Consider the following 16,735-nt stretch of genomic DNA (forward strand, 5'->3'; position numbering starts at 1 on the left):
CACCCCCATCCTCAGAAAGCTGGGTCTCCATTTGGATACCATCCATCTCCCTTACCTTTAAAACTCTCTAAACCTTAACTTCCTCCACTCTTTGTTCCAAGGTGTCCCTCAGGATTTGGTACTTGGTCCTCTTCTGCTTATCCTTTAAATGTTCCTCTAAATGTTAACAAGGAGTAAAATCAGATGCCGTCATGGTCTCTACTTCTACTGCTATGCCGATGATGTCCAGCTCTACACTCAACTAAATCCATCACAGCTGCAACTTATTCAAACTGCCTCATCGAAAACAAATCATGGATGTAAGTCAACTTCCTCAAACTAAAATCAGACATGATCATCTTTGGCCCAAAATCCTTCACCAAATCCACTCACAACTTCTGCCTTATACCATCAATAACTCCATTCTATTTCCACCCCCACATCCACAACAGACTACTGCAACAACATTTTATATGGCACATTTCTGCTCACCCAGCCCATTCCTTTGAACTGATCTCCCATCTTCCAGAATATCTACTGGCTCCCTGTCCAAGGATTCAATTCAAAGTCCTTCTCCTAACTCACAAAGCCCTCCATAACCCTGCTACCTCAGAGAACTGTACCACCACCTCACTCTAGCCCACAGTCTCTGGGCCACTGATGCCAACCTCTTTTGTTAACCTCTAAGAACTATAGCTTGATGTCAGCAACTCGTTTGAACAACATTGAGACAGGGCAATAGAAGATCAGAAAAGTTGTGAAATGCTGAAAGAAAACACCCAATGGAACATCTCACAATGAATTAGGTGAATTGGGGACAGGTTAGTAACGTGATTGGTCTAAAAAAAGCATCTTAGAGAGAGACTTTGTGAAGTAAAAATGAGGAGGGGTTCATCAGTGATTAACTGCTCTGGCAAATATTGCAACAATTTAAGAATTGTGTTTCTCAAGTACGCAAGGGACAAGGCTGAAAACCAATATTGGATGGTTGTGATGTTCAGGCCTTCAGACAGCACTGCATTTAAAACAGATACAATTCTGTCGTGGACATCCCAGCATGGGCCGAGGAACATTTCCAGAAACTATCGTCTATGAACACGGTTCATTGCTGCATCCTCAACTGATAGTTGAAAGAATAAAATTGTATAAAAACCACATCCAGAAATGCCACTGCCTTCTGTGGGCCTGGGCATATTTAAGATGGACTGAGGTGAAGTGGAAAACTGTCCAGTGGTCTGACAAGTCAAAATCTGAAACTGTTTGGAAATCATGGACACCGAGTACTCTGGGTTAAAGAGGAGAGGAACCATCCGACTTGTTATAAGCACACAGTTCAAAAGCCAGCATGGTGGTGGTGTGGGGGGTACATATGTGCACATGGCATGATGGGTAACCTGCTCCATTAATACTGAATCATATATACAGGTTTTGATGACGGCTTTTTCAGGGATGACCTGGCTTATTTCAGCAAGACAATGTCAAACTACTTTCTGCATGTATTCCAACAGCATGGCTCATGGCGCATGGCTAGTAAGAGTCTGGGTGCTGAACTGGCTCGTCCAGACTTATCACCTGTTGAAAATGTTTAGCGCATAATGAAGTCAAATACAACAAAGCAGATCTTGAACTGTTGAGCAGCTGAAATCTTACATCAAGCATAAATGGGAAAAATATTTCACTTTCAAGATCACAGTAAAGTTTGCTCAGTTCCCAGATGAGTGTTGATGATGTGATGCACAAAGTGGTAAATATGACCATGTCCAACTTTTTTGTTCTGCCATCAAAATCTAAATGATCATATCATTTTCCAAAAGTGTTGTGCTGTTTTCAATTAATATGGGCTTTGAATGGGTCACATCTTGTTTTTATTGATATTTTAGGCACATTGACAACTTTTTTTCGGAAATGGGGTTGTTCTTCAACAAATCCGATTCGCCTGACAATTCTGAGTCAGTTACAGTTCGACTGCTTTCCATGCATACGTCTTTCACATTTACAGTATGTCACATATACTATTTTCTGAAATATATATATTTTTTGACAGAAATTATAAATCTGAATCATAATATGGCATCGATTGATCATTTATCAATGCTTCTTTCACTAAGGTTGCTGTTTGATTAATTGTTTCTGTGTTTTGGTGTATGTGATCATTCAAAGTAAATGTGTCTAAATGTGTTTTTGAATAGCGTTTTATGAAAATAAATGTAAAAATTAAAACAAATATTATCACTATTCTTATTGACCTACTGTGAGGTATATTTAGGGACAAGTAGTTCGTGCATTACTACTTCGTCCCCCAAATTTTGGACCATACTGAAACTGCATTGTATCTCATCCCAGGATTTGACCCAAAGGCTTAGTGCACTCTTCCGCACCAAGCTCGGTGCCAGACTCTCTGCTGTCTGTCCTCCAACTGTGAATTAAAACCAGCTGACCAGAGCTATGAATCTAAAATTTCATCTCTGCAGAGACGAGCTAAGTGCCATCGAGGATTCACTTCATGATCGATGAACTGCAATAGATAATCATTTCCAAAACACTCCAAATGTGCCACTTGCACTGATCTCAGACTTGGTGTGTATTCTGGGTTTTATAGAGGGTTAGTTATAAAGATGAGTAGTTATAAAGTACAGTGTTTTCTAAACGCTTTCTGTGTCATGTTTTTTTAAATCAATTACTAAAGAGAGTTATTACTTGATAGTTAAATCAAAATGCAAGAGGGAGATGTGACAGGGACAAGACATTGAAGGATACAGAGATACAATAATATGAGAAGGATTTAAGTATAATAATAAGTTATAATGTGTCCCTCAGGTAAAGTGATACATCTTATTGAGTAGCTACTAAGTAGTCCTTCACTACTTCATGATCATGTCAATCATATTCAGACAACATAAATATTAACATCTACATTCAAGTCAAATTATGTAGCATTGGTGATGGTGACCCTGTATAAATAAATGTAGAATAAAACACTAAGTCAACAATAATATGAAGAACTGTACATAAAACCTGTGCAACAACTCAGAATGACATGTATTTTCACACAGGAAGTGGAGCTATAATACATAGTGCCTTGAAGCTCTGTCCTGGACCTTTATAGTACATTTTAATTTGCCAAAATGTAGACAAACATAGGCTCAAGCTGTGGTGTCTTGTTTTAAAATCAATTTATTGGGGAATTGGGGAACTTACAAAATAATGGGAATGATAAAAATCCATTCACATGTTCATGTATAACTCAAATTTTTTTTTTTTTGGGGGGGGGGGGGGGGGTGAACAGAGAACAGATTATACGGTCTGTCTGTCTGTCTGAATTTCACTAAAGAATGAATTCAAGGGTCAATCGACAGCAACATGTGCAAATGCCCAGCGGAAGCAGAAGTCGATTTGCTGTGTGGATTCAGTTGAAGGTTCATTTGTGCTTCTGCCCCGTAGTTCCTCCTTAGAGAGAGCGATTAATGTGATCTGTGTGTCTGTGGAGAGAATGATGTCATGCCTTGCAGATGCCCTTTGGTAACACAAGCCAAAGGGGCTAAATTTGTGTGTGGGTGGTGTGTTGAGTGATGAGAAAGGGGTACATGAAACTATAAGTGCATGCTTGTTGCTTGAAGAGAAGAGGTCTGGAGCGGTATGACTTTGTAGAAATAACATTTACTGTGTGCATACACACAAATTTAAGCCTTGAGAGAAAAACACTGAGCAGATTTTTTTGATAGATTTGAGCACAAACGTCTAATGTTTGTGTAGTATCAGATAATTTATGAACATTTTAGTTTTTATCTTTTCTGTTTAATTGATCTCTAGATTTGGCTGCAAGTCAAATAATGGAGTCTCTTGACATCCTAGTCAAAAAATATTTTCAATAGAACTCATTAGAGTGAGGTCAATAAATGAATGTGTCACTTTAGTCCAGTGGTTTTCATGCAGAAACCAGGCAAATGAAGGCCAGCTAGGCCAAATATTCCCTGCAATTCAGGTGCAGTATAACAGACAGTAAATTTCATTCTCCAAATCAATGAAATGCAAACAGACGTTTTTTTTAACCTTTCTCTGCATTGTCTTTGTCCTCCTTTTGTCATTTAGCAGTCGGAACTGGTAGGACGTTCCACCAACAGGGAACAACAGATGAGAAAAAATGTAATTGCTTTGGGTGTACGGATGGCAGAACCAGGCGTCATTCATTAGCGGTGCGCCATGAACGGGAGGTAACATGCCTGTATAAGAGCATTCAAGTAGGTTGGTGCAGAACCGGAGACTACTTTGTAGTCATGTGCTGCTGTAGGTAGCCAGTGAAGCTCGATGAGCAGCGGGGTAATATTTAGGGTTAGAACAGGCACACCACCTAATCTTGATCATTTAAAAAAAGGCTTCAATATGCAGGCTGGGAGGCGTGTCAGTGATCCAGTTGCAAGATGACCACAGCCTGTATCAGGAGTTGGGTAGTATGTTGAGTTAGGTAAGGCCGTATTTTTCTTATGTTCTAAACTGTGAAGTGGCACAACCAGGACAGACAGACAGACAGACATACACACACACACACACACACACACACACCACACACACACAGTTTTTGGAATGTTTTGATTTGAAAGTGTTTTTTGTTGTTGTTGTTGTTGTTTTTCATGTCCTCGATGATGTCACTGATGTCACATGGTCATTTTCAGACTTTTAGACTATAAGCTGAACCCACTCAGCTCCCTCTGTTTACCTTCAGAGAGAAGAACACAAGTGAGTTATTCTGTGTTTGGAAACATTTGACAGCAAAAATGTCTTCAACTTGCACAAAGTACACACCAGTACTGTACAGCAGCACCACATGCTATCAGGTTATAAACTAAAGTCGCCAAATGTATCAATTTAACAACAGGCAGTCACGTGGCAGTGAAGATCCACAAAGACGATGGAAATGTCTCAGAAGTCATTCGAAAGGAGATAAACATGCTAAAAGCGATCAGGACTCTTGATCCAGACAAAAACAACATTGTCAATTTCATGGAGGATTTCATGTTCAATAACCTCTCCTGTCTGGCCTTTGAAATGCTGGACAGGAGCCTTTGGGACCTCATGGAAGAGAGAAGGTGGATTCCTTTAAATCTTAATGAAATTCGTCCTGTAACCCATCAGCTCATGGTAGCATTTGATGCTTTAAAGAGTATTGGTATCATCCATACGGATTTAAAGCCTGACAATATAATGCTGGTCAACCATAAAGATCAGCCATTTAAAATCAAACTGATTGACTTTGGTCTGGCCAGACGGGTGAGTGAAGTGAGCATTGGAACAATCATGCAGCCTTCTTCATTTCGGGCTCCAGAGGTGACCTTAGGCCTCCCCCTGACTGAAGCTGTTGACATGTGGGGAGTGGGATGCATTATGGCATTCTTATATTTTGGTAGGGAGCTTTTCCCTAGAGAATGTTCATATAATTTGATTAGATCTATGGTGCACCTGCTGGGTCAGCCTGAAGACGACTTGTTGAGTGCTGGATTATACAGCTGGGCATATTTCAGCCTCAATGAGGACCCCTACAATCCAGGCTTTAGGCTGAGGTCACCAGAAGAGTTCACACAGGTGACAGGCATCCAAACCCAAATAATGTTCACGTTTTTCGACTTCGTTGAGAATTTGCAGGATGCAGTAAAGACATACCCAGCCAAAAAAAGCGACATTGAGTATCGTGATAGGATGGCATTCCTAAGCCTCCTCATGTCGCTTCTTGATCTGAATCCTGAAACGAGACTTACTCCGAGGTACTGTTTAAATAACCCGTTTCTGGCAATGTATCACCTGAAAAAAAGCATGGACACCAGCTCATATCCATATGAGGCAAGTTCAGATATTGTTATATTTATTATATTTTGTATTTTGTAGTTTCTGTAGTTGTACAGTTGTTGGTTGGGACCTGGGGCATTTTTAAGTCTGTGTCTCGATTTTGGATAATATTACAGAAATACATCTCCTAAAATGATTTCAGGATTTGAATTTAGATGATAATATCCTAACTGAATATAAAAATATAATATTCATTCACATATTTAATTATTTATTCAATGAATTGTTTATGCTAGATTCATTCTTCGTCCTTCACAGTCATCATGGAAGTTTTTTTTTTTTTTCCAGAATCTTACATATGGAACCTTCAAATGTAAAGCTGTGGTATTTTGCAGTGATGATCTACTTCTAGCTACAGTAGAGAAGTAGAGCTATGCACTGCTGTGGGCAGGGTCAGTAGAAAAATATATTTTGTCACACAATAACCAATATCTGTAAGTGTACACCATATTAAGAATATTTTCAATGCTTAGCCTTGCAAGCAATTATTTAACATTGAGGGGTCACAGAGCTCGTGGTAAAGACAGCTTTCCCCCAAAAAAATAAAATAACATGACACGTCTGGTCTCAACAGATTCATTGCAGTCATAAAATGAATTTAACACTGGCTTCAGCACTAACTTAAAAACTGGGCTAATGGCCTTCAAAATAGAGTAATGTTAAAGCCAGATGACCCACCATCATCTGGCCAAATAAACAAAAAACTGAGGAGGACGAGTATTCTAATATTTAGATCATGGTGATCAATAAGGCAGAGTCTAATTCAAATCAAACCTTTGGTTCTATTTTTCACTTCCAGATGAAGTGATCTTACTGCTTGGAGTGTATTCCAGTTGCCGTGCTTCTGTGTTACTGATAGCAGCCTTTTGCTGCTCTGGCTCAACTCAGTACATTAAGTAATATGCTTCATTACAGACTTACTACAACTAACTGACTACAGACAGCCTAATTACCCAGATGGTTTGTTCTCCACTTCAGCTTCAGTCATGTTAACACAGGGATGAAATCTTGGGATTGAAAAAGTGACACACAGGACAGACACAATCCCTCAGAAATCATTGACTTCCATGTCCTGTTTTGACCAAACAAAAAAATATAAAGAAAAAAACAGTCAGAGGTTTCATTCCTATGTCAGCACTGCAAAAAACAGAACAAAGGGAATTGCCCCATCTAAATATTATTATTATAAATTATTTATGGCCTGCTAGAATTGTCAGATACTGTATGGCTGGAAGAGTTTTTTTTGGTTGACATAAAGAAGCATTTGAATGTGCTTAAAGTTAACTTCTAAGGACATGACTGCTGCTGTTATGTACCTGTAGATGTGGCACAAAATATCACTTTGTGAATGATCTGGTGAAAGAGAAGAGTGATACTTTTTAAACTGAAATGTTAACAGACTTTGTATTACTCATAATAAGTCGTGTTTAAATGAACATGAGGTTCAGATTTGTACCAACTTCATGCAAGTTCTGACTTCAGAAAGGCAGAATTGGTTCTAACTGTTATTGTTCTTTTTTATTTTTAAAATGTTAGTATTGGACACCCCTGTATTATATGATATAATTGATTAGCTATAAAAATGGGGGACTCCAGACTCAGTCACTCATTTCAGTGTAGCTGAGGCTAATATAGTTCACAGGCTAAAACCAACGTAAGAGGACAAGAGTAGCGTAATGTAATTAACATAATTTTAATGCTTCTACACTGCCACAGACCCACACACACAAACGCAGACACACACTTGCACATAGCTGACAGAGTTCCTGACTAATGGTGGAAGTCATGTGAGCTCCAGTCCTCTGTCCGTCTTTTCTAAATGCTGCTTGTGCACTTACAAAGCTGTGTAGTCCACAGACTCCACTCAGCCATCATCTGCTACCAGCTAACCTCTTTTCTACTGAGAGTATAAACTAAAATCAAAGTCTGAGCCAAAACAGTTTTGTGTGCTGTGAGTGTACAGTGGAAAACCAAAGGATTTTTTCGTAGGTGCTTTCAGATTTACATTTCAGGAAAATAAATTATTAAATTGTTGTTCTTGGATTACAACTGCAAGGTGCAGGTTTGCCTCTGAGCTTGTGATGAAAATGTGTGAGGAAATTATGAAATGGAAATGGTTTGAAGTACAAAACATGTTTTCTGCTGCTTCCTGTTTATTCAGGGAATACACACACATACTGCATGTGTACTGTTTGAATGCGTACTGATCGTCTCTGCATGTCCCCTACTTGCTTCTTGGCTCTTGACCTGTGATGTGTGGCAGCTAACGACCATCCTGGGATAATACTTGAAAGAACGAGAACATTTTACTGAGCTGAACTGTCCTCACCTGCCTGTGGACATAAAAACTATAGTTATGATGATTAATCTTTCAGTCTTTGTTATTTTCAATGGTAACCCTCGTAGCTGTGAGTAACCACAGTCAATATTTATGCAACAAAGAAAATAAATAAATAGCCTGCCTTGTGTAGGCTATTTATCCAAAAATATTAGTTTCACATCCAATCATATCCATTTTCCACAAAAGTGGAACTCCTGGTTAAAATGATGCATGATTTTTCCTTCATGTCCGACCCCAAACAGTTTAAGTCCAACCTATAAGCCCACCTGTGTTTTTATTGAGACCCACTTTTCACATTATCTTGCTAGACTTCAATGCACCTGCAATTTAAAATATGTTTTAAAAATAGTTTTAGAGTGAAATACGCACCACATGGTTCTGCAGTTATAAAATGAAATTAGTACTGCATCATGTCTCCAAAAGACTTTTGGGAAAAGCTTGGTGATTTATTTTCAGTCGTCTTGTTACTTTTCCATTTTATTGCTCCATAATCCTAACTGGCTGTGATATAGGAATTTAAACAAACAATCAATTATTCACACACACACACACACACACACACACACAGAGAGAGAGAGAGAGAGAGAGAGAGAGAGACAGATACACACACACATTCTCAGACAGACAGACACACACACACACACACAGAGAGACAAGACAAAAGGCTTTCAAAGTAACCGTCCCTTCAAAATAAAAGACTTTGTAAAACTCTCTCCTTAACAGATACAAGCACACACGCACACCCTGGGCCACTGGGGCAAGGTGGTGGACCCACAAAGCACTTTCCGCAGGAAATGCAGTTTTGCACTCAGTCATATGAAGGGATCTGCTTTTCCATGTGCTTACAGCTCAGCCTTGACTAGTCTCTAACACAGAACATGCACAGTGACATCATCCTATACCAACAATGATCAGGGAAAGGATTTTCCAAGGAAACAGAGGCTGCAGAACCAGGGAGGGAGGCAGGGTGGGAGAAAGACAGGAAAAGCTCCAGAGCTGAAAACAGATCCAGTGAAGGATAAGAGGACACAAAGGGAGGAAGGCCTTGCTCAAGTTGCTGATATCAGCATGTTGTCTACTCTTACGGCAGATGTTAAGGTATCTGACTCTATTCAGCAGGAAGTAGGATTGCAATAAATGTTGACTTTCAGCTTTGTCCTTGACATTAAGAGCATTTATTCTGAGATGATAAAGACAATACAGTTAATCTGCCAGGACACTTTGACACAAAAAGACAAATAAGCCTGTTTATATATACTCGAGTATGGTATTAGACCAATTCAAATTGGAGTTGTATTTGTTTAACAGACTGACTTACTTATTTGTTTGGATTGTTTCACCGCATCATTAAAATGTGATTTACACACAAGAAACAATTGCATCAATTCTTCCATTTTACTCCTCCATTCTGTTGTATTTGTAGCTCATTAACCTTTTTTTCAATGCTCTGTGTTTTAAATTTGCCATTACAGCAATATGGCATGGAAAATCTATCTAGAGTGCCTGTTAAAACTTTGTAATTTCCTGAATGGCATAGAATAGCAGCTGTGGTCAGCTTGAATTCATGCTGGGTGCAACGCATCACAATGGTGAAAAGTTCCTGTGGGGAAAAAAGAATCACAATGTCCAAAGACGCTCTTAAAACTACTTCTGCATTCTAATCTGCCTTTCCATCTGCTGTATATGTTCAATATGTTTCAAAGATTTGTTATAATATAGCTTAATATGAAAGTGGGACTACACTTCCAGTAGGTTCCCTAATCACATCCCTACATAACATTGTTGTGAAATAAAGTGGTGCCCCACTAAAGCAAGGACTATGCAATTATTAAGCAACAAGCTAAGTATTTATCATTTCCAAAGCAGTGTGTGAGTGTGAGTACGCAGTACACATACGCCAACACCTACACACACATGCAAACCCAAACAGACATAACTCATCTCTCGTCTATCTTTATTTCTTCATCTGTTTTTCTTTTAAATGTTATACTGCACTTAATGTGGTCCCAGACATCACATAAATCACCTCACTGCCTACTCTCTACCGTAAAATACTTTTTTCACAGATTTCCAGTAAATCGGTAAACTGAGGATTCTCAAGCAATGTATCATCAAATGTAATTTGGATTGTAGTTAGATTAATTAAGACAAGCCCACTCCTATCACTTTTAATCCAAACCATATGAGTTTATGCTTTATCAAAGAAAGATTTACCTCTGATTGTTTCAAGCCATTTGTTTCTGGACTGTTTAGAAAAGGGAATGGTTTTAATATGATCTATGTTCTGAAATTATAGGATTTTCTTTAGTCATCGTTGAGGTTGGGCCTCTCGCTGCTCTTGATTTTAGTTTAGAAGATGATGTACAGTATATGGATTGATGTCAAAAGCAGGGCATAATTCATCTCATAGTGACACATGCATTCATGATATTAAAATCGACTTGTACTGTTTCTCACACAAATACTACAGGCATCTCCAACAAAACACTGCAGATACATCTAATCTACTAGTATGCAAAAGGGCCCTAGCCCCTGACCCCAGCTCAGCTTGGTTCTTAAATATCCTGTACTAGTTAACAAGTAGCATAAGATGGTACTCTCCTGTGGTTTAAATTCACAGGTGAGGTGGTGTGACCAACCTTCTATATACACTTGTTATGCAACGAGTATCGTTTACCAAATTAAATATTGTATCATAACATAACATTTAGTGTCTCTAATATGTAAGTGTCTAAACCATACTGACATTAACCCATATAGCTCTTGTGAAAAGAACACACAGATTCACTTTGAAGTCCACAAATTTATTTCCTGTTCTTCTTTATTTAGTAATAGGCTCAATCTATTACTTCAGAAGCACACTAAAGGAAACATCTATGATTCTTAAAGCAACTAACACATCCATTAGTCTACCTTCTCTTGAAACATCTTAAAATGATTATACTCAGCACAGTTGTGATATCAAGTGCAGGAATTGCGTAAAACCTTGACTCTTATCTCAGCTTTGACTTTTAAGACTTTGGCAGATTACACTTTAAACCCAATGACTTGCACATGTCCATGTGTCCTTCAACTAGAAAAAAAAAACAAAAAACTTCTTTGCAACATTTTTGCAAACACAAAACAGAAGATTGGTTTCATTATTACTTGAGAATCCAGTCCATCAGGGACCTGGTGAATGGAGAAGTGTCACTGATTTGCAGGAATAACAAACAAAGGCCCCCCATACATGCTGGTTGTGCTACTGTTTTTCTGCAGAGAGAGTGGTGATATGCATGGTGAGGGGAGTTCCATACAGTGTTCTATAAAAATGAAACTTCAGTACAGTTGTCATGAACGGGGAAATTAGCTGTACGGACCAAAACTGTTTTTATACCAGGTTGTGAACATGTTTATTTCTGCTGTGAAGTTGGACATTTTAACATGGGAACTTTATTTTGATTTATTTTGTAGCCAGCCTCAAATTGCCATTTGAGGAACTGCAGTGTTTGGCACTGCCACTGCTTGCTTAACCCACACAGAGAACTGCACCACCTTCTTTCTACATGCTGAGTGCAACAAGAGTTCCTTCTAATGATGTCTCTTCTCACATACACACATAATTCCACTATGCCATGGACATAACACAGTATAGTTTCTCTCCCAGCAAGCCAAATGACGTCCGGTTAACGTTGTGTTGACGTTTTTCAGTGACGTTCCAGACTAGGCTAAATCACGGCCAAATAGGCAATGTTTTAGACGTCATTTCCAGGACGTCCTCACCAAGACGTCACCTCGACGACTTTTTAATGATCCTAACCGATGTGTCGATCGTGGATGATTTGTTCATTTGTCACGTGACAGGCAGCTCAGGCTGAGCAGTTTGTTCGTTCTCATTTGTTCGTTTATCCGGATCGTTCATTTGTCACATAACTGACAGCTCAGGCTGTGTGACGAGCAGTACATTCGTTCAGATCTCGTTTATTTGTCACATGACAGCTACCTAGTCACTGTCGTGCTGTTAAACAACAATAGCAGGGAGGATACAGGACATGAGTCACTTTATTGTGGTGTGTATTTCCTTTCCTAGGTTTTCACATAGTTTGAATTTATTGCCTGTGGCATTTTGTTTATTATGCTTCGTCAGCCGAAGCAAACCATGTTGCCTTCAGTGTTAAGTGTTTGAGAACCGTGGTCTTTTTTACAATGCCCACAAGAGGGCTACAGCTTCACCCACTGTAAAAACGAACGAAATGATTAATGACTCAAAAAAAGATTTGTTCAATTTACTGTCCGAGAGAGATCCGAGTCAGTGAAAATACTCGAACTTCCCAACACTATCGACCACATAATCATCCAATTTATGTTGTCGAGAGGACATCTTGGTGACCACGTTCTGGAAATGATGTCCAAATGTCCCCCTATTCAGCTGTGATCAGGCCCATTCCTGAACGTCGCTCAAAAGCCGTCATCGCATCAGATTTAAACATCCAGAGCGAGAGAAAAGTGCCAAATCAAATTTTGCATTTTGCAAAGACTAGTTTTAGACTTGGGAAATAAAATAAAATCAGTATTAATATACAGATAGATAGCCTGGCCATGGATACAATTTTTAGCTGGCTTTCCACAAATCAGTCTTTCCCCCCCTCACTTGCGTGTGTAAAAATATATTTTACATTGAACTAAAACACTTTTTTAAAACTATTTATAACTTTTACCTTAACATATATTATGTTGTTATCTATGTATTAAACTATACAACTGTATTATTTAACTGTAAAACTTTTATTTACTTATCAATTATTTGTGTCTGGTGTTATAGGGAGGGGAGAGGGTTTCGAGATGAGATTCACGGGAGATTCACGGGGTATCATATGCCACATTGTTTGCCGGGTTTCTTTTATTATACCCCCCTCCTCTTTGTTGTCTTTTGTGATCCTGCAAGAAAAAAACAACAACAACACAGATGTTATTAAAACAGATAACAAAGAAATAGTATATTCAAACTCTTTTAAATTTAAATGATTAGAAAATAAATTATTTTATTTAGATTTGATTAAAAAATATATTGTAATTGATAATTTAATTATGTATTCCAAACTGCTAGGGCTTTAAAACCTTTATTTTAAGTATGAATTATATTGTATGTATTTTTAATTTTGTGTGGACCTCAAGAAGAGTAGCTGTTGCCTATGGTAACAGCTAATGGGGATCCGAATAAACTAAACTAAACTTGTTAGGAAGTTAACTGGTAATACCTTCTCTAATATTTATTAGAGCTGTGAACAAAACACATTTCTTATCCAAACTATTTTTTAATGGTTGTCTGCAATCTGAATCATGATAATATTCAATACTCATTTACATTACACCGTTATCATCATTATTATTTCATCCTCCCTATGTTAAACTGAAGTGCTACTAGTTGCTAGCACTTAAATCAAACTCTGAAATAATGAGAATAGTGTAAGGTTACTTACATAACAGCTCTGTTAGTAACATTTGCTCACTGAGTACTGCTGAGTTGCTGAGTCCTCCTCGTCTCTGTGGTGTAATGTGTAAGCGGACATGCCATGGAACGTGCTGCAGCGCGAAGCATCATGTGCTGGGTCGTAGGTCAGATCACGCCCACTTTCTTCACCAATCACAAAGAAGACTTAAACATCAGTCGCAATCTAAAAAGTTTTTGTGCGCCTTTACTAAATCACATGAATAAATAAATACATTAATTAATACATAATAGAGATAGATAGATCTCTGATGTGACTGGTCATGATATCTCAATCACGACCCCATTGGGCTCTTTCGGACTTGTACTGGTCCGTCCGTGCGCAAGTAATTGGTTGTGATAGTCATATCATCAGACTAGTTGTGATTTGACGTGATCACGACCCAATCGGGCACTCTGGGACACGTCCTGGTACGTCCGTGTTTGCTGGGCTCCCCCACTGTTTGACTGGTGGGGCAAACCAGTTTCTCTCACCTGATAACTGGATCAATATTTAGTTAAGCAGCCTGAATCATCCACTGAATTTGTCTGCATACACACAGACAGTACTGGTAGCAGTGTGTAGCAACAGGCCTTGCATGTACAGATAAAACATATTCAACTCTTTAACTTGAAACACAATGTCCATGTTTAACTCACAAGTGATCCTCTTCATATGCCTTCCCACAGTGGTACAGTGAAGTCTGCATCTTCTTGAGTCTGTCACACCGCGGTCACTTGCCCTTCCTCGTGTTTCACCGGTCTGATTGTCTTCCCCACCCTGATTGTTTCCACCTGTTCCCCATTACCGTGTGTGTGTGTGTATATATTGTCTGCGTCTCCCTTTGTCCCGCGCCGAAGTGTTTCGTCTCTCGTAGCGTTCACCAAAGCCTTAGTTCATAGCCCACAGTCACAGCATCTTAGCTCTAGTGTTCTTTTGTTTGCCTTCCTCGTAAGAGTGATTTTCTGTTGTACTTCTTAGTCTAGTCCTTTTGTTTCTTTGTATTTAGCCTAGTGTGTTTTCAGCCTCGTTTTTGAGCGCCTTAAGTTAATGTTTCATAGCCTTTTGTTGTTCCTCGTTGTGAGTGATTTTGATTTTGTTAATCTTTAATAAGAGTAGTCATAGCCTTTTGTTGTCCCTTGTTAAGAGTGATTTTGATTTTGTTTATCTTAAGAGTAGATCAGTGTTTTTTCCTCCTTTTGGAGTGATTTTTTGTTTCCTCTAGTTTAGGCCTCTTTCATAGCCTCACTCAGTCGAGGATATTGTCGACCTGAATAAAACAGCTGTCTGCCAAACTTTGCATCTGAGTCCTCATTTGAGTCCCGGCCTGACAGTACACTGCGGCCGGTATGGACTCAGCAGAGGCTGGCCAGTGGGCGGCTGTGCTACGGGCTCAGGAAGCCCGCATCGCCTGTCAGGAGGAGTTTCAGACGGCGATGGCAGCACATTTCGGGGAGCTCTCCTCCCAGGTGAGAGACCTGGTGTACCACCTTTGGCAGACCACCCAGCCACCTGCGGCGCCGAAGTCTCCAGCAGCTGCAACGGCTCCGTCCCAGGGCGCAGGGGTGGGAATCAAGCTGGCGCCCCTGGAGCGTTTCTCTGGGGAACCAGGCCAATGCAAGGCCTTCCTCATTGATTGCTCCATCCACTTTGAGCAGCTCCCTCATGCTTTCGTCACGGATAGATCCAAGATAGCGTTCATGGTATCCCACCTGACCGGGAGAGCCAGAGCTTGGGCCACCGCCAAGTGGGCTCGTGACTCTCCACTTTGTTCCTCCCTCACAGACTTTAAAGCTGCCCTCATGATGACGTTTGACCCAGTGTCTACGGACCGAGAGAAGGCCAGGGAGCTGAGCAGTCTGACACAGGGCAGAGCCTCGGTGTGTGACTACGCCATCCGCTTTCGCACCCTGGCGGCGGAGAGCGGCTGGAATAACACCGCCCTGTACGACGTGTTCCTGAAAGGGCTGGCGGCTCACATCCAGGAGCTACTGTTGCCACTGGACCTGCCTGCGGACCTGGACCCTCTCATCGCTCTCGCCATCCGGACAGACAACCGGGTTCGCGAGCTCCGGCAACCACGGAGCGGTTCGACACCGGAGAGGACTCCACGCTTCACAGCCCCGGACAGGCAGGCTCTCCGTTATTCGCCGCCAGAGCACAGCTTTCCCTCTTCCACCGCCAGGGAGGAGGAGCCCCTGCAGCTTGGCAGGGCGAGGCTGACGCCGGAGGAGCGACGACGACGCCAGCAGGAGGGCAGCTGCTTTTACTGCGGCAAAACTAATCACCTCGTCGCCACCTGTCCGGCCAGAAAGCCCCGGGAGGTGAGTCAACCTCCAGCCACAGCCCTCGTTCCACGCCGCCTGACACCAGTTAAGGTAATGCACCACGCCACTACCACCGCACTAGGAGCTCTCATAGACTCAGGGGCCGATGAAAGCATGATGGACTGGGGGTTAGCGGAGAAGATAGGCCTCAGGGCTGAACTTTTGGCCAAGCCCATCCATGCCAGAGCACTAAATGGACAGGAACTTTTCACCATCACACACATCACAGAGCCTCTCAAGCTCCGCATCAATAGACACACAGAACACATAAGTTTTTTCTTATTCAAGTCTCCTGCACATACTCTGATTCTGGGACATCCATGGCTCCTCAGTCACAACCCACACATTGATTGGGAAACAGGATCCATCATGGGGTGGGGAAGGGATTGTGTGTCTCACGGCATAACCACACCGTCTCTGAGTGATGACGGCGCAATGATTAATCTTGTGACTGTGAATCCCAAAGCAGACCCTGAATACCCAGACCTGAGTGCCATGCTGTCCTGCTACCATCACCTCAAGGAGGTCTTCAGCAAGTCCAAAGCCATGTCTCTCCCTCCACATAGACCTTACGATTGTGCAATTGACTTAATCCCCGGTTCAACCCTGCCCAAGAGCCGCCTTTACTCCATTTCTGGGCCGGAAAGAGAGGCCATGAAGGAGTATATCCAGACCTCCCTGAAGGCAGGGCTCATCCGTCCCTCCTCTTCTCCAGCCGGCGCAGGTTTCTTTTTTGTTGGTAAGAAGGATGGGTCGTTAAGGCCGTGCATAGACTATAGCCC

At 40.8% G+C, this 16,735-nt stretch overlaps 1 long non-coding RNA gene across 1 annotated transcript; it reads right to left on the reverse strand.

Moving 5' to 3' along the window:
- Positions 1–12,954: 12,954 nt before the first annotated feature.
- On the reverse strand, positions 12,955–14,350 carry LOC113747750 (uncharacterized). The gene is made up of 3 exons (XR_003463866.1): positions 14,286–14,350; positions 13,618–13,772; positions 12,955–13,075 (listed from the first exon to the last, which is right to left on the reverse strand). It is a non-coding gene; the product is annotated as an uncharacterized LOC113747750 (long non-coding RNA).
- Between the last annotated feature and the right edge of the window lie 2,385 nt (positions 14,351–16,735).

Source organism: Larimichthys crocea, chromosome II (assembly GCF_000972845.2).
Source record: "Larimichthys crocea isolate SSNF chromosome II, L_crocea_2.0, whole genome shotgun sequence".
NCBI lineage: Eukaryota > Metazoa > Chordata > Actinopteri > Sciaenidae > Larimichthys > Larimichthys crocea.